Below are 25389 nucleotides of genomic sequence, written 5' to 3' on the forward strand. Positions count from 1 at the left end.
AGTCACATGGGGCTAGGGTGAGGCATACCATCATGTGTTGCATGGCATTCTCACATGGGGTTTCACTTGTCAGGAGACGTGCTGGGAGGACTGGCTGTGGGTCCTGCAGGTCATGCTACTACAGCAGCCACTGGGCTGGTATACACTCTGCACCTCTGAAAAGGGCACAATGGCATTTAACAGCACTTTCTCTGGAACAGTCATGGTCCCTGTGTGAGGAACCATGGCAGGGGGTCTCTTTGCATTTCCACCTCCTCTGGTGGGGTCCCCACAGGCGACTCCTCCAGAACATCCATGGTCCTGTGGGAGTGGGGGTATCAACTGTTCTGTTCTTGGTGAGGGAGTGGCACAAGTCGTTGTAGAATTGCATGCTCTGCCTATGGCACCCAGACTGCTTTATACTGTCTAATACGTAGTGATAACACCTCTTCATCAACATGGTCTTGGCAAGGCACTGCGACCAGTCTCCGTTGTGCCCCCATGTGCACATATGATTGGCAATGTACTTGAAAATATCTCTGATTCAATGCCCTATCTGGAGCCGGCGCTGGTTATCTTCCTTACCCCAGATAATGCTGAGATTCTTTATTTTCCTATAGTCTCAGTTCTGCACCTGCTGGTGGTGGTGGTGAATGGGGCAGGTTTACCCATGGTCCACAGTGGTTCCTGTGGGGTCTTGGTGTCTGTGGGGGGCTGAGGGTTAGGCTGCAAGGAGTTGCCTACAAGGCTGGAAGTCTGGCTGGCTGGCTGGAAGTAGCAGCAGATATGCAGAGGTGCAGTTTGGGCTGTGTGGCTTTCGCTTTCACTTCAGAGTCTTGTGGCCTCTGCTGTTGTGCGACCTGGGATCCATTGCTCAGGTCACTTCCACAATCTCAAAATTCCCAGAGGCTTTAAGTAGATGCCCCATGAATCTGGCAATGCCACATGCCCAACCTGGGCTTTAAAATTCAAGGGTCCTTAAACCCCATTCAATGAGCTGGCTGGCCATACCCCACAGGTTCCAGGGGTGTCTGTCTGCTCACCCTGGCTTGGTAGTGCCCCCCCAATCACATCTCCCCACATGCTCAACTACCTAGTTGAACAACTACTAGCTGGTTGATCAGTGAGGAAGAAAAGGGAGAGTCAGTCTTAACAGAATGAGAATAAAGCACATGGCAGGAGCCTTCCCTCCAAAAAAAATAAAAACAATGTGATGGCAAATATTTAGAGCCTAACTCAGCCACCCTTACAAGATGAAGTACTTTAGTGTAGTGGATTCTACTAGTGGCACATTATTCATTTCAACACCAAATACTACTTGCCAAATTTTATTAAATTTCATTTTTTCCCTTTTACTCTTTCTTTCCCCATCCCTTACTGGCATGGTATAAAGTCCCTGTTTTGAGGAATTTCAACATAAATAATTGATGTCACAAGTGAGAAGGCACAAGGCAACAAGCTATCAAGTGGTTATTTTGTGTTATTACAAATTCATTTTGATATTAAAAAGTTAATAAAAAAATCTAGATGTGTAATTTAAAAATCTGAGCAAGGTAGAAAGTTGAGATGAATGATGGTGGCAGATGCGTTATGGAGGGGCATGAGATTTAAAAAGGAAGGAGATTACAAAATAGGTATGAGACAGAGAGCATCTCCTCTTTTTACTTTCCAGCATCCAGAGCTGTAACACTTCCAGAATAGACATAAACAGAACTATTCTACTGTTGGAACTAAAAACATATGCCAGGTTCAGATCCAAGACTGTAATGCAAATATACCCCTACTCACCTAACTTGAAATGTTATATTTAAGGTGTTATCCCTTCTGTACGTGAAAGTGATTTTTGAATACACTAGGCAAATCCAGAGAAGTTTTGGTTGGGAGTTCAGATCTAACCTAAATCTCAAGCAAACACAAGCTTGGTTTGAACAAGACATTGTTTGCATCAGGACATCACAAAATTCTTCTGAGAGAGGTATTTGGTCATGTGTATCTGAAGACAGGCAGAAAGCAGAGTAGATTTGCTCCTCATAGATAACCTATAAAGTGAGCAGCCACTTACTGCATAAGATGCATCTGAAATCACTTTGGAAAATGCATGATGGAGAAAGTAGCTATTATGGATTGTAGATACTGAAAACAAGAAATATAGTTTACTTTTTCATAATTTTTTTCCCTAACAAAAGCCTTCAGATAAAGTCAGAGTGCTATTAATCTATTTCAGGCAAGATTTTGCTTCCTAAATTAGACCCACATACATACCTGACTCATTCTTATTTTCTTTACAGTTGTATAAAGCCTAGCACTTTCACCTGATAAGCCTAAGTTGGCTTCATTCACCCTCCTCAAATTAACTTTAGCTTTGAATCTGGGTTCAGAATGAAATAATTCAAATCTGTTGAGTTATGTCTGGTTCTGGTACAAAACTATAAATCAGCCTGGGTTTGGTCCAGCCAGGGCTGGCCTTGCACAGTTCACACTGATTAGCACAGAAACTTATATCACAGAAATGTCACCTGATTTTTTTTTATTGTCATTTTTTTAAAACTCTGAGGCGTTAAGTGGCCCTGAATTGGTTGTCTTTTCTCTCCCTCACCCCAAACTGTAGAGTTTTTCATTATTTTTAATAATTGCTTTTAATGATTACCCAGCTGCAGATGGCATTTTTCCTAGGTTAGGCTAGTTCTCCAATTCACTGCTAAGAGACAAAACAAAAGCAGGCTACAGGTGTACCTATACACTAAACAGTACAGTACAAAGACCCAATCCTACTCCAGTTGAAATCAAGGGAAAATTACCCCTGACTTCAGTGAGGGCAGGATCAGGCCATAAATCCTTGAAAAACAACAAGTCCAATTTCAGATTTAAATATTACTACATTTCAACAACTTGTATGCAAGGGAAGGACTGTGTGATAAACTTAACCCCCCTCAAACAAAACAAAACAAAACAAAACAAAACAAAACAACAACTTTGCCCTCTCCAAGTTCAGAAAACACACAATGGGAATATTACTGTCCTGAGTGCAAGCAAACAATGCCTTTGAAAACCTTCGAACAATTTCTTGTAAACAATGTATTGTACTGGCACTGCAGGCAGTGGCTCCAATGCCTGCCCTTCAGACACGTGATGCTTCCTTCCAGTTGCTAATGTTAGGGTGTCAGCTAATTAGACAATTAAAAAAGAACTGATGGCATATTGACACAGTACCAAATACCTGGTGATCCTAAGTCATTTTTTCTGGGGCATGAGCTGGCAAATGGGACAACCTGATTGCCTTTACTCACTAGGCATGTAGGAGGGTGCCCTGTTTATCTCTTGGCTTCCTAAATTCTGTACAGATTTTAGGGAATCTACTGGTTTCAGAAAGGAAAATAAAATCACTACTTCTTTTGCAGGCAGCAGATTGGAAAGGCAGGGAAAGAGTTTCTTCTCCTCCAAAAGAAGAATGTGATGTGTTTCCTACGGGTAACGTCAGAGACGCTATGTCCCAGAGGGTTTGGTCATGATTGCTAAGTGGCTCTAAGTCAGAAACAATACATTAAGGCTAGGAAGACCATTGGATATTATTATTCATATAGCCAGGGAAAGCGACAACTGTAAAATGATAACTAATAAAACAATGTGGGAACTTGACACAAAAGAGTTCCCAGAGCTAGCTGCCCTATGTATGCATCTATGGGGCTCCCAACAGCATACCTCAAACTCCGTAACAGACTGTCTGAAACAGCTTTCTATCAAGTGCACTTTTCTAAACCATTCCTCGAGTGACCAGAATTAGTAGGAATTATTAGAAATTTGATTTAAGACATGAGAACAGAAAAACACTCTCCAATTCTTTATGGGCTACCAAATGCATCCAAGGTTTCTGGACTCATGGGTTTCTGGTACTGCATCATATATTAAGCAAAGGCAGTGTAGGTGCTTCTCACACTACACATATATTTTGTTTCCCCAGACAAGTAGTGATGCTACATATTAGTATATATAGGTTTGCTGATGTACATTTGGGCATTTTCAAATATATTTTCTATAGTAATAGACTTGGGTCTCTTGTTTCACCAGGGGCTCTATAACTGTTTGAAAACCACAATACAATCTGACCATGTAACAGAACTATTGACTACGTTGGTATAGGCTGGAGTTAGAGGGCATTTTCATGACCAAACTTATCTTGATGCCATTCTGAATAGGATTGCCATATTTCCATTTCCAAAAAAGAGGACACTTGTTGAGGGGACAACCTCACTCTCAACCCACAGCCCTTGGCCCTGCCAGGGCCCCTCACTCCCAACCTGCAGCCCCGTGGTGTCCCCAGCCCTGCCAGAGGGGGCCTCCAGCTGCCCCTGTCCCAACTGTGCTGGAGCATGGTGGCAGCTCCAGCTCATGCAAGCAGTGAGAGAGTGAGTTCAGCCCCAGCATGGGCTGGAGGGAGGAGGAGGAGGAGACTCCTGTAGCCTTCCCACCCCAGACTGGGAATCCTGCATTGTGCCAGGCGGCCTGGCTATGCCCTCCCCAGGCAGCATCTCCTGGGTGCCGTGCCCCTGTGCACTTGGGCACTATCGCCGGTGCCACCAGCGCAGCCATACAGCTCCTCACTGCCCCCATAGGGCTCCCTCCTTCCCCTGCTGGAGAGACAGCCCCCTCCCCCCTCCCCTGTGCTTTGCTGAGCATCCCTTGCGCCTAGACACCATTCCCTAGTGCTGGCAGGCACCTGGCCCCCTTCATACCCATCCCCTCCACCTCCCTCAGACAGTCCCCAAGCCCTGGACCTCAACCGCTGCTCCCCACAGACTTATCTGCATGCAGCTGCCGGGCCTGCAGATACACGTGGTGCCCCTGCCTCCAATCATCCTCCCTCACTCCCACCAGTGCAGCAGAGCAAAATACCAGATGTTTGTTCAGATTTTAAAAAGACATCCAGACAGAGATGGGGGAACTTGAAAAAAGGATGTGTCTGGAAAAACCTGGACATATGGTAACCCTAATTCTGAACCATGTTAAATAACCAGGAGTTAAACATAATTTTATGTCAAAAGCCTCATGTCCATTAGGGAACTTGCTCATTGCCAGAATTCAGCAATAAACAGTTTTGTGTGGATGGATCTATGCTAACTGGAGGGAGGATGTGGGTGGACCCAGGGAGAGAAGCTTTGTTGACTCTTGTCAGTGATAGCCTAGGGACAGGGCCAGCTCAGCACTCGAGCAGACCAGAAAAGCTCTGGCTGAGGCTAGAAGGCTGGCCTGTGAGAGGAGGTGAGTGGGGATGCCACAAAGCCCCATGGGTTGCTGGCAGAATGCGACCAAATGTGAGTTGTGATGGGATCTGGTACAGGTGCTCATCACAGTGCTATAACCTACAGAGCTGAAGTCTGAAACCACATCCATCCAGGGTTATCTTAGTGCTGGATCTGCCATTATTACAGTACTCTATGTGCCCTGATCATATGTTTGGTTACAGATGTAGAGTGCTTTCTGCATGCTTACCATGCAATAAGTGTAGCACCTGTACCTGGCCACTATGACCAAAAGCAAATCTAACATCTCTTCCAACTATACTGTTGGCTCAATAAAACCCATCACCAAAATAATCCTTGACATGACATTTGGAAATCCTCTCTCCTTAAAGTACTTCTGAAGAGGCTTGCCTTCAGAGATTTTACAAGGAGACACTCTTAAGCACCTCTGCAAGTGTCACAGATCTAGCAGACTCAAGTGGACAAGTGAGGCACTGGTTTGGGTGCCAATGGCGGGGGCAGCAGGCATCAGCATCTCTGGCAAGAGTATAAAAATTGAAAATGATGCCTCTGTCCATTTGTTTTACTTTGCCAACATACTGCACTTTGAAAGAATTTAGTTGTACAGTAATTCATAGTGGTAAAGTTCAGGTGAAAATTGGCTAGCTGTACTTCATTGAAGGAAGAAAGAAATTGGTAGCCCACTCAAATTAAGTGTCTTATCTTGATTATGATTATGATTTAGGATTTGTATTACCTGTAGCACCTAGGACCTAAGTCATGGATGAAAGCCCCATTGTGGTAGGTGCTGTATGAAAAAACTACCACTGTCCCAAACTAAGTATGCTCTAAGTACAGTAGAGTCTTACAGTCAGTGGGGTACAGTCTAAGTATGGTCCAATCAGACTGCTCCTGATTGTAGATCTTGCTGGAAAAGTATGAAGAAAAAACCCTAAACATGTAAAGAGTTTGAAGCTGCAACAACTAAGTAACACATAATTTGAGCCATACCTGTTTTGCCCATCTCTTTTCCTTTAAATTGTACAAAGGGGATTAGAAGGAAGGCTTATTTGCCTAAACTTTTGAAAGAGTCAGCTGCAAATGACCTTGACTCACTGAAGTCTAATCCAGTTCCCTTCAAAAGAAAATGACAAAATTGCACACAAGGGGCAGAAAATAAAAAGTAACAAAGATAACTTTGTGGCTTTTGCCTCCTGTTTTTTTCTCAGTTAAAAACCAATCAGCTGGGAAATTACAAGCACATGATTTTATTAGTCACTCAAATCTGGAAGCTTTTCCAGTGTATTCAAGCTCAGTTTTTTGCTCGTCTTTCTGATCATATGATCACAGTATTGTTGAAGGACAGGTAGTTCAACCAAGTTGGGATGTTAAACCAAGCTTTTAGCAGCAGGCAAAACAAGGAAGACAGGAAAGAGGAAAAGTACAGCAGAGAAAGAAAAATGATCCACACACGAGAGATAGGAGGTGACAACAGGAATATCAGGTACACGTCCTAACTGTTGTTCAAAATTGAGTCAGATTTGATGAGGATAGCGATGGCTCGCTACACTCCAGTCAGGTGAAGGCATCTTTCCAGATTAGGAAAGATCTGATGGCATGATGACAACAGTACTACTACAGTGCCTAACAAGCAATCATAGCCACAAGGGTGAGCTCAGTCCGTCTTCTGCAAGTTATTTTATATATATTTTATTAAACATTATCCATGGAAAATTTCATTTTTTCATAACCCAAAGCTGGAAATGTTTGTTGCTTCCTGGCAGACAAAACAAAATCTTTCTAGTCTGAAATATCATTGTGCCTTACTAATCTTAATCAAGCTTATGAGACAGGCTTCTCAGCCAGAATGCATCTCACACCATGGAGACCAAAGTGCCTCATTGAGTTTTAGATTGACTAGAGACACTGGCCTAATGGGCTAAGGACAGAAGTTACACAGAAACCCGTTTAAGTGATCAGAAGCTGGTTTCAACCTGTAACAGAACAGAAGTTCAGTGCACATAAATCAGTTGCAAAATGGCTGAAACTGGTATGAGATAAACCTAGTTGAATATAGCATCAGACTTAACTGATTGAGCTCAAACTGGTTAATGGAACTTGTCCCAGATCCCTTCCTGGTTTAAGTTAAACCAGAGTCCCTCAGCATCCCAGGATGGTCTGTAGCCCTGGGCTGGGCTGTGCTCTTTGCTCCAGTGGAGCAGAGTTGGCCCTGCCCTCCGCTCCCTAGCCAGAGTAGAGGTGGGCAGCAGTGGGAGCGTGGCCAGATGCCAGCTCCCCTAAGGCGAAGGGGGCAGGGAAGAGGTTTATTCTCCACTTGTCCCACCAGCATGGACCTGGCAGGCATTTCTCTGCTGCTGCTCTAAACCCCGGACAGGGTAGGGAGGGAGCTCATCCCACTGCTCGTTCCATATAGGGAGCAATTGGCAGTAGTGCCAATTGAGGCGGGCAGGCCCTGGCTGCAGTCTGCTGGGAGCAGGGGAGGGTGGAAGGGGGATAAACCTCCTTCCTGCCCCCTATGCCTCAGAGGGCCATGCTGGCCAGTGTCTGGCCATGCCCCAACCCCTGCTGCTGCAGCAGTGAGGGGGGTGCACCGAGCGGACCCTGGCTCGGGTCTGTGCTGGTGGGGCAGGGAAGGGGAAATTAATTCCCCTCCCTGGCCAGTTCATTTGAGGCTACTGCCAGGGCTGGCCATGCAGCTAAGGCCACACTCTAGCACCCCCACCCCAGCTACTGGTCTGAGCAACTGCAGCATGTGCCTGCATTTCCTGAGTGAAAAGTGAATGTCTGTTCACTTTCAGATTGGGTCAATGTAGACAGGTTAGACTAACCTGCAAAGATTGAATCAATTCAGGCTTTGGCTTTTTGAATGTCTGTCCCTAGCCATGAGGAGCATAGGAACATGCATCCTCTAAACCACAACTGCTATGAACCAACCTGTGGGCATTTCTTAAGTGCAGTATTCTATTTTCTTGTGAAATGTCACTGTTCAGTCAAAATATTTAATTAGCTGATATTTTGCTGAAAACTCAAAATTGTCCATGAACAACAGGTCTATTTAGCAACAGCTGACACCTTATTCTATCTAAGCTATCCAGTCCAAACATGTATCCAGTTCTTGTTTCTAGCACTGTTTTAATTTGTTGCTATAGCACATCTGTAATTTTATTAAAAGCTTGTTTCTATCCTTTACTTCTGCTTAATTTTATAAATACACTAGAACCCAGATACTTCCTAAGAATAGGTTTCTTATCACCCTGTGAAGATAAGTGCTTATAAATTAATGAGGAGTAGGCAGGGCTGCAGCAAATATTTGCAGAGGACCAAAGTGCTCATTTTTTGCTGTGGCTTTTATTTCATAGGATGCCATTTCTCTGATCAGTTTTGTGGGACCACAGCTGGGTTCCAGCTAATCAGAGAAGAAGTGCCTTCTGAAGTCAAAGCTACAGCAAACAGCTGAATGACTCAACCTTGCTATGACAAAGCACTACTAACTAAGCAGGTTGTGAACGACCTAGATATAAACAAACTAGGTTCTCATGTACTTTCAAACACCAAGTTAGATTAACCATGATCATTTGCCTATTTATAACAATTGGATATGGGATCATAGTTTCATAGTTGGTAGGGCTGGATAGGACCTGAGCAGATCATCAAGTCCGACCCCCTGCCATGGCAGGAAAGAGTACTGGGGTCAAATGACCCCGGCAAGATGTTCATCCAGCTTCCTTTTAAAAACCCCCAAGGTAGGAGCCAGCACCACTTCTCTTGGAAGTTGGTTCCAGATCCTAACCGACCTGACAGTGAAGTAGCGCCTCCTGATATCTAGCCTGAATCTACTCTCTGCAAGCTTGTGACCGTTATTTCTTGTCACTCCTGGGAGTGCTCGGGGGAACAGGGACTCCCCCAATGCCTGCTGGTCCCCCGTGACTAGCTTGTAAATGGCCACTAGATCCCCCCTCAGCCTTCTCTTGTGGAGGCTGAACTGGTTCAGGTTCCTTAGCTTCTCCTCATGGGGCCTGCCCTGCTGACCCCTAATCATGCGGGTGGTCCTCCTCTGGACCCTCTTCATGCTGTTCACATCCCTCCTGAAGTGTGGCACCCAGAATTGGACACAGTACTCCAACTGCGGCCTGACCAGTGTTGCATAGAGGAGGAGGATCACCTCCTTGGACCTGCTTGAGATGCATGACAAGGTATGGTTGGCCTTCCTGACCACATCCCCACGCTGTCGGCCCATGTTCATATTGGCCTCAATAATGACTCCAAGATCCTTCTCTGCCTCTGTGCTGATGAGAAGGGAGTTCCCCAGCCTGTAGGCATACTGCTGGTTCTTCCTCCCCAGGTGCAGCACCCTGTACTTGTCAGTGTTGAAACCCATCCTGTTCTCTTCCACCCACCCCTGGAGCCTGTCCAGGGCAGCCTATTCCTTCCTTCTAGTGTGCCCACTTCTCCCCACATCTTAGTGTCATCTGCAAATTTGAACAGGGTGCAATTTACTCCTTTGTCCAAGTTGCTGATGAAGATGTTAAATAGTGCAGGCCCGAGGACTGAGCCCTGGGAGTCCCCACTGCCCACATCCCTCCAGGTCAAATAAGACCCATCCACCACCACTGTCTGGGTGCAGCCCTCCAGCCAGTTAGTGACCCATCTGATGGTGTAGGCATCGGCACCACAGTCTCCTAGTTTTTTAATGTGAATGGGGTCAGAGACTGTGTCGAAGGCCTTCCTAAAGTCCAGAAAGATTATATCCATTGCGACACCTGCATCCAGGGATTTGGTGACTTGGTCATAGAAGGCCATCAGGTTGGTTGGACAGGACCTGCCTCTAACAAACCCATTTTGGTTGCCCCTAAGCACAGTCTCCCCTGCTGGCCCCTTATGGACATGTGCCAGGATAATTTTCTCAAAAATCTTCCCTAGGACCAAGGTAAGACTAACCCTGGGTCCTCCTTCCTCCCTTTTTTGAAAATGGGAACCACATTGACCCTTTTCCAGTTCTCCAGCACATTGCCAGAGCACCATGAGTGCTTGTAAAGCTGTGCCAGAGGTCCCGCAATAACCTCTGCTAGTTCCCTCAGCGCTCTGGGGTGGAGATCGTCTGGGGTGGAGACCTGCTGATTTAAATATGTCCAGTCCCTCCAGAAGTTCCCTGACTAGGTCCTCGCTGACCCTAGGCCTGGGTATATCTCCCACGGCACCTACGGGGGTCCCAGTGGGGGGGGGGGGGGAAGATGACCAGATCCATACTTAGAAAAATGGAGGCAAAGAAATTGTTAAATAGGTCAGCTTTGCTGTCTGGTGCGATGAACAGATTTCCTAGCATGTCTTGCAGAGGCCCCACGTTACTCAGTACCTTCTTTTTATCCCCTATGTATTTAAAAAAGGACTGTTTGTTGTCCTTGATCTGGGTAGTTAGTCCCAGTTCCATCTCTGCCTGGCCTTCCTGACTGCCCCCCTACAGTCCCGGGCAACCCCAATCATGGGGTTAGAAGGGACCTTAAGGGTCCCTCATTTAGTGTGAACCCTTGCACAGATACAGGATGTGCTGTTTCTAAGCCATCCCAAACCAAAGCTTATCCAGTCTCTTCTTGAAACCACCAGTGAAGAAGATTCCACAACTCCCCTGGGCAGCTTTTTCCATTGTGCCAATGTTCTTATTAGAAAGATTTTTTTTTTAGATTAATCAAAATCAGCTTTGCTGTAGTTTAAAATCATTGCCATGTGTCCTGCTGTCTGGGGGTAAGGAAGGATAGTTGTTTTCCCTCTTTTTTTATGGCAGCCTTTCAAATATTTTAAAACATCTGTCATATCCCCCTTAATCTCCTTTTCTCCAGACTAAATGTACCTAGTTCCATTAAACTTGCCTCATATGATTTGCATCCCACTCTCTTATCATCCTTGTTGCATACCATTGAGTTCTCTCCAGTTTCTTTATATCCTCCTTAGGTTTTTCACACAATGCCTATTCTGACAGCTGCATTTATCTGGAACTTTGACGGTCTCTAGAGTTCTATATTCCCATGTACAGAGAACCTGTATAATGACAGCTGCCATATTACTAAGGAGTTCCCTTTCAGGTGATACCAGAATGACGAGGGAACTCACCACCTTCCAAAGAAAATATAAAATGCATCTCCTTGCACAAGTTTTTCCTAGTGCTTATATTTGGATAATATAATGCAGTAGATTTTTCCAAGGGTATGGCACTAAGGACTCTCATCTCCTCTTAGCTTTAAAGTGAGGTGGGGGTGTGCAGTACTTTCAGAATCAAACCCTAGATGAAGAAAAGATAGAAAGTGCATAGTGAATTTCACATTTGCTTTATTTAAATAGGCCTGAGCTCAGATAGCACAACAACTTGATTAATTGAGAATTAAAGGAAGGTAATATAAATAATGCCAATCAACATGGGTATGTGGGAAATCGATACTGTTAAACCAACTTTTTTTCTGATGAGATTACAAATTTGGTTGATAAAGGAAAGAGAGTTGATGTAATAAGCTTCTGTATGGCATTTGTCTTGGTACTACATGACATTTTGATTAAGAAACTAAAATGATACGAAATTAACATGCCGTATGTTAAAATAATTAAAAAGCATTTATCTGGCAGGTCTCAAACTGCAATTGTAAATGGGAAATCATCATTGAGAGGGTGTATTTCTAGATGAGTCTTAAACGGTTCAGTATTTGGGCTTGCACTAGTTAACATTTTTAATCAAGAACTTGGAAAACAAATTGAAAACTGCCATTAATAAAGTTTGCAGGTGACAAGTTGGAGGTGCAATGTCGAGGCCCTGAAAGATCATGATGTGACAGGGAAGCGAGTCCAAGACGAGTGGTTGCTCCTTAAGGACTTGATCCTAATAGCTCAAGGGAAGTCCATTCTGGCCTGCAGGAAAGGGAGTAAAAGGGCTGAGAAACCCCCTTGGCTAAACAGGGAACTCATGCACCTCCTTAATCTTAAAAGAGAAGCCTAAAGAGGATTATGCATCATTGGCCCACACCTGTAGGGAACAGACCAGAAAAGCCAAGGCCGAAACTAAACTCAGGCTGGCTAAGGGAATCAAAGACAATAAAAAGTCCTTTTTGAGATGCAAAGGAAGTTGAAAGAAAAATAAGGGCAACGTTGGACCCCTGCTGAATTAATTGGGGCAGCTAACAACTGACTCCCAGGAGAAAGCTAATCTCCTCAATGATTACTTTGTGTCAGTTTTCCAGCAGCCCAAGGGGATCACCCTGCCTGACAGGACACAGGACTACAAGGGTATGGGTGACCATATGCCTACATTTGGCTAAGACATTGCAAGGGAGCACCTTGAGAGGCTGGACATCTATAAGTCAGCAGGCCCTGATGAAATGCACCCAAGAGTGCTAAAAGAGTTGGCTGACATCTTAGCTCAGCCACTGGAGTGGATATTTGAAAACTTGTGGTGCTCAGGTGAGGTTCCTGAAGACAGGAAGACAACCAATGTGGTGCCTATCAAGAAAGGAAGGAAGGAAGATCCATGGAATTACAGGCCAATCAGCTTGACCTCAATCCCTGGAAAGATCTTTGAGAAAATTATCAGAGAATCCATCAATAACAGGCTGGCAGAAGGCACCATCCTGAGAGACAGCCAGCACAGCTTCATTACCAGTAGGTCATGCCTGACCAACCTCATCTCTTTTTATGACCAGGTGACATGTCACCTGGACAGGGGGGTGAGGCTGACATCATATACTTGGATTTAAGAAAAGCCTTTGACTTGGTCTTCCACGATGTCCTCATGGCAAAACCAGAGAGCTGTGGCCTTGACAACCTCATGGTCCAATGGCTGGGGAACTGGCTCCGTGGTCAGCCCCAGAGAGTGATAGTCGATGGAACCAAGTCAATGTAGCACATGGTGACCAGTGGCATCCCTCAGAATTCAGTACTCAGACCAGTACTCTAAGATATTTATTAATGATCTGAATTCAGGTGTCAGAAGCAGACTGGCTAAGTTTGCAGATGACACCAAACTGTGGGGAAGCGTAGGTACACTGTAGAACAGGCTGAGGATTCAAGCTGACTTAGACAGGCTCGCAAAGTGGGTAGATGGAAACCTGATGACCTTCAGCATAGAGAAATACAAGGTGCTCAAGCTCAGGAGAAAGAACCCACACCATACTATAGGCTCGGCAGTGCTTCACTCACTAGCACTACATCCAAAAAAGACTTGGGGGTCATGACTGACTACAAGATGAATATGAGCCATCAATGCAATGCCGCAGCCAGCAAAGCAAATAAAAAGCAGGCTTGCAGCTACTGATGCTTATCAAACAAGACCCAAGATGTCATTCTCCTGCCTTACTCAACCTTGGTGAGGCCACAGCTGGAGTACTTCATCCAATTCTGGGCTCCACACTATAAAAAGGACATGGAGAAGTTCAAGGAAGTCCAGAGCAGAGCCACACACATGATCAGAGGTCAAGAGAACAGGCCTTATGAGGAGAGGCTGAGAGACACGGGACTCTTCAGCTTGGAAAAGCATAGGCTCAGAGTGGATTTGGTGGCAGCCTGTAAGCACATCAGGGGTATACATCAGGACCTGGGAGAACTTCTGTTCATCAGGGCTCCCCTAGGGAAGACTAGGTTCAACAGTCACAAACTGCTGGAAGACCATTTTAGACTGGACATAAGGAAAAACTTCTTTACTGTCCGAGTCTCCAGAATCTGGAACAGACTCCCCCCATAAGTCATGCAAGCACCTACTCTGGACACATTCAAGTTGTGTTTGGATGCTTGTCTTGCTGGGGTCAATTGACCCCAGCTGGTTTCCTGCCTGTTGGGCAGGGGGCTGGACCCAACGATCTCATGAGGTCCCTTTCAGCCCTAATGTCTATGAAATCTATGAGAAAAGAGGACAGGTCACTGGTACAGAATGAGCTGGATCATCTTATAAATAGAGACCTACTTAAATCATAGCAGAAGTTCACTGTGCAGCAGTGCCTTTTATCTTGCTTTTTTCCCCTGCCACAGAGTGGCTGAGAAGCAAAAACCACAGCATTAATTACCTCTTGGCCACTCAGCAGCTGGGGGGTGGAGGGAGCAGCATGCAGCAAAAGAGTGAGATTAAAGCTATTGCTGCACCATGAACTCCCACCATGATTTAGGTAGATCCCTACTTATAAGCGATCAAGCAAACCAGTTGTGTTTTAATGAATATGCCAAAACTGAAATCTCACAGCTAGGAAAAAAGAATGCAGGCCATACTTACAGACTGAAGGATAAAGGCGCCCAGGAGGGCTGGGAGCCTCTAAAGGGCATGGTATTGAAAGCCCAACAAGAAACTATTCCAACATGATGGAAGCATAAGAAGAACGGCAAGAGACCACCATGGCTGCACAACAAGCCTCTAGGATGCCTAAAATGCAAGAGGAAATCATACAGGCAATGTAAAAAGTTGGCAGGTCACAAAGGAAGCATACTAGGAAATAGAAAGAACTTGCAGGGATAAAATCAGGAAGGCAAAGATAAAAAATGAGCTGCACCTGGCAAGAGAAGTTAAAGACAACAGAAAGAGGTTCTATAATGATGCTGGCCAGAAAAAAACAAGAAAGCTGTGGGTTGACTGCTAACTAGCCAGGGGGGACTCTTAACAGAAGATGCAACAAAGACAGAGCTACTCAACAGCTACTTTGCCTTAGTCTTCACACACACACACACACACACACACACACACAAGCTGCAGCCAGATACCTAATATGGATTATTTGGACAAGGAAGAAGATAAGCCAAGGGATGAGATAACAAAAGAGACAGTCAGAGAGCTTTTCAGGATCTGAATGAATTCAAGTCACCAGGGCCTGATGAACTTCATCCCTGGATAGGGAGGGAACTAACAGAGGAGATGCTGGAGCCTTTGACAGTTGTGGGAGATAGGTGAGGTACCAGAGTACTGGAAAAGAGTCACCGTAGTACTCCTCTTTAAAAAGGCAAGAAGGAGGATCTGGGAAGCTACAGACCAGTTAGTATCACCTCAATACCTGGGAAGTTATTGGTACATATCCTAAGAAAATCCATGTGCAAACATCTGGAGGAGGAAAGGCTCATCAAAAGCAGCCAGCATGGATTTACTAATACTAAAACAAACTTGATCTCCTTCTCTGACAAAGTAACTACTTGGGTGGATGAAGGGAATGTTGTGGATATAGTGTATCTGGACTTCAGCAAGGTTTTTGAGGAGGTCCCACATGACCTTCTCATAAACAAATTGGAAAAATATGAGCTGGACAAAACTTCTATCAGACAGATAGATAACTGGCTCAATAACCACAACCAAAGGGTAATTATAAATGGATCCATCTCAGAATGGCAGGAGGTTTTTAGTGGAGTCCCCCAGGTCTGCCGTGGGCCCAGTGCTGTCAGTGTGTTAATGATTTGCATTCTGGCATAGATTCTTGAGCAAGTCTACAGATGACTTAAGCAAGGGGCAAGACAAGGCTCTCACTGGGATTGTAGAGAGGCAGCAGCAGGACGCCAGACTACCAAGCGTAGACCCTGAGATGGTGCAGAGGCACTTGGAGGAACTGAATGCGTTTAAGTCGGCAGGCCCGGATGAGCTCCATCCGAGGGTGCTGAAGGCACTGGCTGACGTCATTTCGCAGCCACTGGTGGGAGTATTTGAACACTCATGGCGCATGGGCCAGGTCCCGGAGGACTGGAAAATGGCCAATGTGGTCCCCATTTTCAAGAAGGGGAGGAAGGAGGACCCAGGCAACTATAGGCCAGTCAGTCTCACCTCCATCCTAGGCAAAGTCTTCGAAAAAATTATCAAGGCTCACATTTGTGAGAGCCTGGCAGGAAAAATTATGCTGAGGGGAAACCAGCATGGGTTCATAGCAGGTAGATCATGCCTGACTAATCTAGTCTCTTTTTATGACCAGGTTACAAAACACCTGGACACAGGAGTAGGGGTTGATGTCGTAGACTTCAGGAAGGCCTTCGATACGGTATCCCACCCCATACTGGTGAACAAGTTAAGAGGCTGTGACTTGGATGACTACACAGTCCAGTGGGTGGCAAACTGGCTAGAGGGTTGTACCCAGAGAGTCGTAGTGGATGGGTCGGTATCGACCTGGAAGGGTGTGAGCAGTGGGGTCCCGCAGGGCTCAGTCCTTGGACCGATACTCTTCAATGTTCATCAGCGACTTGGACGAGGGAGTGAAGTGTAATCTGTCCAGGTTTGCGGATGACACAAAGCTATGGGGAGAAGTGGACATGCCGGAGGGCAGGGAACAACTACAAGCAGACTTGGACAGGTTGGACATATGGGCAGAAAACAACGGAATGCAATTCAACAAGGAGAAATGCAAAGTGCTGCACCTAGGGAGGAAAAATGTCCAGCATACCTACTGCCCAGGAAATGACCTGCTTGGAGGCACGGAAGCGGAAAGGGATCTTGGAGTCCTAGTGGACTCCAAGATGAACATGAGTCGGCAGTGTGACGAAGTCATCAGGAAAGCTAATGGCACTTTATTGTGCATCAGCAGATGCATGACGAACAGAAGCAAGGAGGTGATACTTCCCCTCTATCAGGCGCTGGTCAGACCACAGTTGGAATACTGCGTGCAATTTTGGGCGCCGCACTTCAAGAGGGATGTGGATAACCTGGAGAGGGTCCAGAGAAGGGCCACACACATGGTTAAGGGCTTGCAGGCCAAGCCCTATGAGGAGAGACTAGGGCACCTGGACCTCTTCAGCCTCCGCAAGAGAAGGTTGAGAGGCGACCTTGTGGTTGCCTATAAGTTCATTATGGGGGCACAGAAGGGAATTGGTGAGGCTTTACTCACCAAGGCGCCCCTGGGGGTTACAAGAAATAATGGCCATAAGCTAGCAGAGAGCAGATTTAGATTGGACATTAGGAAGAACTTCTTCACAGTTCGAGTAGCCAAAGTCTGGAATGGGCTCCCAAGGGAGGTGGTGCTCTCCCCTACCCTGGGGGTCTTCAAGAGGTGGTTAGATAAGCATCTAGCTGGGGTCATCTAAACCCAGAACTCTTTCCTGCCTATCCAGGGGGTCGGACTCGATGATCTATTGAGGTCCCTTCCGACCCTAACATCTATGTATCTATGAATCTATGACAAAACTGGGAAAGACTGTGAACATATTGGAAGATGGAAATGCAATTCAGAGAGATCTCGACAGATTTGAAAGCTAGGCTGAAGTTAAAAGGATGACATTCGATGCTGACAAATGCAAGGCGCTACACCTCAGAAAGAATAATAAAAAATACAAATACAAAATGGGTGACACCTGGCAACATGGCAGCATTATGGAGAAGGATCTGGGAGTCCCAGTAAATCACAGACTCAACGTGAATCTGCAGTGTGATGCAGCTACACAAAAGGCAAACATAGTTTTGGGATGCATTAGTAAAGCATTAGGTGAAAGACACAGGAGATGATATTGTCTCTCTACTCAGCACTAGTTAGGCTTCATCTAGAATACTGTGTTCAGTTTGGGTCTTCACATTTTAAAGTTAGAGAGGGTCCAGAGGTGGATGACAAGAAAGATAAAGGCCTTGGAAGGCAAGTCATACAAGGAGAAGCTAAAGGAGCTAGGCATGTTCAGTTTGTGCAAAAAGGTGCTTAAGAGAGGACATGATACCAGTCTTCAAATACTTGAAGGGATGCCATAAAGAGGAGGGGAAACATTTTTTCTCTCTTGCTGCAAAGAATAGCATGCGGATCAATGGTTTAGAGTTCCAGCAAAGTAGGCTTAGATTGGATATTAGGAAAAATGTCTTCACTGTTAGAACAATGAGACCATGGAATAGACTGCCTTGGGAAGTTGTGGACTCCCCATCACTGGAAATATTCAAGAAGAGGTTGGAAGGTCACTGGTCAGCGATGATTTAGGTATAGGTATGCCTACATACTACTGTGGGTATCTTCATGCTTCTGGTCTTTGCTGGTTGCCATATAGGCCTACAAGAGAATTCCTCCCATCCCTCACTCCCTGCCCACTACTGCTACATGTATCAGGGCTTTTTAATCTCTTTCTCAGATGCATTGGGTGTTGGCTGCAGTCAAGGGTGGGGATTTTGACTGGGGTGTGCCAGTGCTCCTGCTGGGACCAAAGCTGGAGGTTCCTGGCAAGAGGATCTTGCCCCTCCATCTTTACCTTGGGACTGATATATTTGTTATCAGGAAGGAATTTTACCTCATGGCCAGATTGGTATGGATTCTCCGTGTGTGTGTAGGGTGGGGGGGAGGGGTTGTCTTCCTCCCTGGTGGAGATCGTCCTGAGATCTCTTGAGCATATATTAAGCAGGATGTTGACCGCAGGATGTTGACCGCCATGGTCCCCCTGCTTTACCTGGTGCAGACTAGGGTGATATATCTTGCATTGTGTCAGAGTTGACTGTGTAGTGTTACTAAGAGGTTAGACAATGGATTTGTATAGGGTGGTTTGGATAGGGATGATCCTGCCTAAGGCAGGGGGTTGGACTAGATGACCTCTGGAAATCCCTTCCAGCCCTACTTCTCTATGATTTTATACAGGATGGGGCTTTTTTCTGGGAAATCATTCATTTCACAAGGACATGAGAGATATAATGGAATAAACAACAGAATTTGAGCTACTAGGGTAATGCCAAAAGGGTAATAGCAACACTTTGATAAACAAATAGGAATACTAGGCAGAAGAGGGAAATTTATATTACTACGTTATTTGGCAGTGGTGTAATCTTTACTAAAATTGTGCATCTTGTTTTGGTGCTAGCACTTCCAGGAAGTGGTTGATAAGGCTGGAAAACATGCTTTAACTTACTTTTTGGTAAACTAAGGTGTAACTTGATCGTAGCCTAGAAACACCTACTGGGGAACAGAAAAATAATAAGAAAAGGCTTTTCCATCAGAGAACCAATGATGTAACAAGATCTGGGACCTGAAATTTGAAGCTAGAAAAATTCATACAAGAAATAAGGCTTTCTTTTAAAAATAAATGGTGTCTCATGTATTTAGCATCCCCACACTTCAAAATGGTGGCAGGGGCATTTTAACTAAAGTTTGTCAAACAAGCTTTAACTAAAGCTTGCCATTTTGAAGCACAGGACACTGAATACATGAGATGTTGCAGGCACTTTAATTACAGCAGATTAGCTTTTTCCTGAGAGTCACTCTAATTAAAGAGCCCCACCATCTGCTCCCCCAGTAAAGATGCCCCAAGTTTTCAGATGATACTAGGTTGTCCCAGGTAATTAAATCCCGATCTGATGGAGAGGAGTTGTAGAAAGAACTCACCAAGCTAAGTGAGTATGAAAAAAATAGCAGATGAACTTCAGTATCAACAAGTGCAAAGTACATGGGAAAAGTACCTTCAATTATACAAACACAGTCTTGGGTTCTGAACTAGATGTTATGACTCAGGAAAGAGGCATTAGAGTAACTGTAAATTTTCTAAAAAATATCAGCTCAATGTTCTGTGGTGACCAAAAAAAAGCTAAAAAAATGTTAGGCATCATTAAGAATGGAATTGAAAAAAACCCATGGAACATCATGATACTGTACAAATCCATGCTACACCCACATTTTGAGTCCTGTTTGCAGTTCTGATCTCCACAGCTCAAAAGGATGTTGTAGAATAAAAAAAGGTACAGAGAAGGGCAACTAAAATGATCAGGGGTAGGAAGCAGTTTCCATATTAGGAGAAACTATAAAAGGACAGAACGTTTCAGTTTGGAAAGGAAAAGCCTGGTGGTGGGGTATGATAGAAATCTATAAAATCTTAAAGGGTTTAGACAAAGTAAAGTAGAGAACTGTTATTTATGAAGCCCCAGAATACTAGTAATTAGCAGGAGACAGATTTAGAATGAACAAGAGAAAGTACTTCTTTATGCAGCTCATAGTTAATTTGTGGAACTCATTACCACAGTAAGCTATAGAGGTGGATAGTATAGCCAGGTTCAAAAAGGAACTAGACAGATTTATGGATGATGGATCTGTTAATAGCTACTTAACAGGACAGTCAGAGACACATCCTCTGACATCTCCAGACCAATGATGGAAGATACTAGGAATGGTAATGAACAGGAGATAGATTACTCTAGACATACCTTCTCTCTAAAGCATCCACTCCTGCTGAAGACAAGATAATAGTTTAGATGGACCATTGGTCTGACCCAGTACGGCACTTCTTATATTCTTAAGACTGAATGCATTTATAAATGATAGGCTTTGGTTTAGGCAAGACCTATGGTTTAGGTCAGCAGCCTCCAACCTTTTTAAGTAGGAGATAACCTTTGGCATTTAAAAGCAACCCAAGGTCTAGTATGTACTGCCGCCACCCCCCGCCCACCCCAGCAGGTAAATCTGTGGGGAGGGAAGCTGGGGTAGATTGAGGCAGAGGGAGAAAAAATTATTTGGCAGGAAACCTCCCCAGTAGGTATGTCCCACCAAGCTGGGGCTCCAATCACCTTACCCCTGCTCCTGCCTCTGTGGCACTGTCCCTCACTGTGGGGGCCTCGATCTAGCTCCTGCCCCTTCCCTCCCCCATGGACTGACCTGCTGGACTGGGGCATGCACGTGCATGCACATGGGTACTCAGCCCCCAACCCCAGCCTGAGATCAACTCCAAGAGGCTCCGAGATCTACCGCAAGAAGCTCTGAGATCTACCAGTGGATCAAGATCCACTGGTTGGTGACCACTGGTTTAAGTTGTACAAGATCACACTAGCTTATCACAAATATCCCTTTGGGCCTTTTAATCTATGAAGCAAGGGACATATTACAAAAACAGGTAAGAATGGATATGATATAGGGTGCATTTTTTCCTTTGACTTTTGTTAAGGGCTGGGTTGAAGAGGCTGCAAACTAGGTGAAGTGAACAGAAATTACTCATTCCAATGAATAGATTGTAGGAGGAAGCAGTTATAATTAATTATGGTTTGTTTTTTTACTGTACACATGATTAAAGCAAAAGGCAGGCATTTTTTTAAGACTGAAAAAAGTAAGAGAAAGTAAGTTCTTGGTAGTGACATATGTAAGGAAATTCCTGGAATCTTTCCTTTCTTTACAGGACCTGTTTTGCTGATGAAGTTTTATTTGTATTGTCTTCACTTTGTTTATGACAAAATAGCTGATTTAACCGTCTCTCACCAATTGAACTCTGTGGCAGAGCTGGCGGGGAAGAAGGGAGAAACATCTCGCTCCCACCTCCTTCCTTATCTGTGGTGCATCTGGGATTTACCCGGGTGGCAAGACCCTCCAGGAGCCAGGAGAACAGAACCGGGGCCATCCCGCACTCCCAGCCATGTCAGAAAGACTGGTTGGATTGGGTGCCGGCAGCAGAGGCACACGCTGGTATGAGTAGGCTTTCTGATTGGGGGCAGAGCCAGAGCCCCACACCAGCTCTGCTATTGGGTAGCTAGCTGGTTAATCAGAGCCTGGACATTCCCTTGACAGGGATTACCAGCCCAGCTGTGTGGTGGAAGCAGCTCCTGATTGGAGTGAAGAACAAGCAGGAAACCCCAAAAAGCCCCTGGAACTGAAGCATGGTGGTAAGTGGACTCCAGAGCAAGCAGAGCACCAGACAGGTGAAAAGCAGCCTTTTGATACACTTACCCAGGACAGACTCTTAGATATTCCAGGAGTTGGACCCAGCACCTATGAGGCTGGGCGCAAATAAGACTTTAAATGTTGACATTGAATGACTGCAGACCCCTCCTAAGGGTCTGAGTCCTAAAGACTATATTACATTAGAGGTTCACAGTGGGAATGTAGGGGTTGGAGGAGCTCCCATTCAGGCCCCTAAGGCCTACTAACTGGTCCAGAGGGTCACAGTTTTATAAGGGACAGGTGATCTCTGCTGTTTTTCCCTCCACAGTTTATGACTGTTCCTAGGCTGAACACCACTTCCTGTAATTTTTCCAAAGCCGTGGCAGACGAGACCAAGTGAGGACAGGAACAGCCTCACCCTGAGGAGAGAATATACCAGCATCACCTTGTCAAGGTTTGGATTAGCCCCAGTCACTGGATGTTCACAGAATTACCCTGGGAGGCCAGCAGTGACTTGGTGACAATCCCTCTTTCTTAATTTTCAGTGTGCCCTAGGCTAAGTACAGGCAGTCAAAAAGCCTGAGGCACAATAGAGCCAACCGTTGCGGGTTTCTCTAAGCTACCAAGACATGTTTAAAGGCCCAATATATTTTCAGAAGGAAACTTCAGTTTCCATAGTTTTATTCCCCATATCTGTGTTATGAAATATTCTTCCTCTACCCAGGTTTACTAACAATGCAATGGGAAGTAATTCCATCATGCAAGTTGGCCATATTAAAAGTGTTTTATGTGGCTGAACATCCTGGAGTGCTGTTCATATTTATTAACAGCATGTTGATGACACAACCTTAATCTCTCCCACTGACTTCTCTTTTGCAACAAACACAGACTACCAGTCTTCAGTTTCAGAGTTCTCTATTTGTATAGATCTTATGTGATCACATAATTAAAGGCTGAATATCCATGCATGTGTAAGGTAGAGTGAATGAAGACGATATGAATAACCTTAATTCTGCCATTTCCTAACTTCTGATTGATTGACTTGGCAACTTTAACAATATTCTTCTAACCAATTCCTTGTGTAATTTCAGTTTGCTTTTTTTAAAACTATAGCACAAGAAAGGAATTTCATTATGTGACATCACAGTGATATCCTTATCAGTTCTGGAAACTTAAACTCTGCTACACAGCTCTCTGCCACATCAGCTACCAGAGTGCCTGACAGCACGTTGCCATTCTAAAACAAACTACTAGAACAAACATGATGGGGATCAGAACTATGCACTTTGCTACTGGGCTACACATGCACAGATGTGTGTGGCAACAAGGAAATGTCAAGACTCTGAGAATGAGAGTTACATTCCAAACTCTGGAGGAGAGTGTGCGCTAGGATGGATGCACTGTTTTCTGCCCATTCCTACTCCAAAACTCAGCCTCAACTGTCCCATCTCATCCAATTTTATCCCTTTCCTGTATTTTCCCCCTGTAACAGGAGGCCAGCTCAGGGCCAGATCTCAACATTGGCCCGCCCTCCTGCCTATGTGGAGCAGTCCACCCAGTCTTACCTGCCATGACTTGCTGTTTAATAAACTCATGTAAAATATGAGAAGCTGCCCATTTTAATGCCCTGATGCCAAAGGCAATACACACGGCTCCATACTTTTCCTACACCATGTCCCATGCCTTCCAGATGGCATCCTGACTTACTATCTGCTCCAGTCTAAGGCCAGACAAAATTCTGCCCCTTTGCTGGGCCTCTAACATTCTGCCCTTCTCAGGCCTCGTACATACCACCCCCTCTCACAGGGCCTCTTTCATACTGCCCCTCACCAGGACCCACTCATCCCACCCTACTATGTGCAGACCTTCGGGTCCCCCTTGGGCCCTTCTTTACACAGCCCTTCAGGCTTCTTCACTCACATACTCTAGCCGGTAGACACACAGCCATACTCTTCATGGCTGCCGGCCTTCTGTCCCACACTGGGCTGAACTCAGCCACTGGCCCCTCTCCGGGTAACTCTATGTCCCCTCCCTGGGGCTCCTGTCTCTGCCCCCTCACCAGGGCCACTGGGGTCTTATACCACCATGCCTCCTCATTTGGCTAGTCTTAAGCCCTCTTCTCTGCAGTCTACAGGCACTCAGCCCATGGGGCTCACGTGTCTGGAGACATGCCTGTCCCTCACCTCCCCTGTGTCTGCTCTCTAAATTACCCACCAGGTAGTGGGAGCTGGGTTTATAAGGCACCCCTACTCACCTTTCACTGGGGAGGCAACTGGCCTGGCATTTCTGGGGAACTACCCTGCCATGGGCAGTCCCAGCAGGCCATCCTTCCCCAGCAGAGTGCAGTTGTAGGTCTTACCCAAGACCAAGAGCCCTCTGCCATCTCCATAGCTCCTGCCCTTACCTCTGAGATGTTGCAAGCAGCAGTTCAGCCAGGTGGTATTTCTCTAGCTGCCAGCAGCGGACTGCCGGGTCAGCCCTGAGGGCTTGTATCTAAAATGGAGGCTGCTCAGCCCCCTCCTCCAATCCCAGGTCCCTCCTGGGGTTCTGTGGCTGCCTCAATGGGGCTAGCCCACACCTGCAGGTCACCCTGCTGCCTGTTCTCAAGCCTTAAAGTGGCAGACACCAAAGGTGCTCTGCCACACCCACCATAAATGGCTCCTTGTCTTAGTCCTGTTCTCCTTTGCCCAACCAGATCCAGTCTCCATTCCTCAGACCTCTTATCCCAGTCCAACTGTCATTGTCCAGCTATTTTTAGTCTCTCCTTCTGAGTTCGCTATCCACATCTGAGTCTTCCCTGTCACTTCCACTCTTTCCATCTCTCCAACCCCAGTCTCAGACTACCCGGTCAGTTCAAATTCCCCACCTCTCACCTTATCTTTCTGTTTCCAGGTTTATCTTCACCAGGCATTCCTGGTCCCCCATCTCTTAGCTCATCATCCAGTTGCTCTCTTCCCTCCCACCAGTGACCCAGTCTTAGGCCCTCTCCTTGGGTTCTGTCGCTGGTATCCTTCACCCTTCCACTTCATGGTTCTTTCTCTTAAGCCCTTTGTTTAGTGAGTCCTTATTCTCTTCTTGCTCTCATTTTCTTGTCAGATTTGTCTTCTCTCCTCAATTCTGTCTGTATTTCCCCCTGCCACAGTTTTCTAATTCTAGTCTTCTTGTCCTGTAGTACATTTGTTATGGCATCTATTTGGGAGGGTAGGGAGTCCTGAATTCTGGACACTATTCTCAGGATACTCATGAATGTTACACCAAGTAATCACTGGATAAATTATAGTTTGGGGGCAGTTGGACAAGTACAAGGTGCAATCTACATGCCTGGATAATATTGAAAACCAGAGGACCTAGAGTTGAGGCAGCAGCTGAGCATGGGATTTTTGGATCACCATTTTAGAACTAAATTTTGCTTAATTCTCATCTAAACATGGCTTCTAATTTTGGTTGCCTGCCTCAGCTTCTGCAGGGCCCAAATTAAGGCATGGAGGGTCTGATTTGAGTGCTGGGCACTCAAAATTTCATCCAAAATTTGGCATCCCAAAAATGAACCACCCAAAATAGAAGGCAAAGTTCTCAATTACTTGGCACATTGATTTTAGCATGTGCAAAATGGGAACAATGTCCACATCCCA

The 25389-nt window shown here is 45.5% G+C and overlaps 1 protein-coding gene across 2 annotated transcripts in view; it reads right to left on the minus strand.

The window, feature by feature from the left end:
- Positions 1-25389, minus strand: part of PRKN (parkin RBR E3 ubiquitin protein ligase) — a 1451839-nt gene that overhangs the window by 215257 nt on the left and 1211193 nt on the right. The window lies entirely within an intron of this gene.

The sequence above is a fragment of the Alligator mississippiensis genome, chromosome 1, assembly GCF_030867095.1.
Source record: "Alligator mississippiensis isolate rAllMis1 chromosome 1, rAllMis1, whole genome shotgun sequence".
Lineage (NCBI taxonomy): Eukaryota > Metazoa > Chordata > Crocodylia > Alligatoridae > Alligator > Alligator mississippiensis.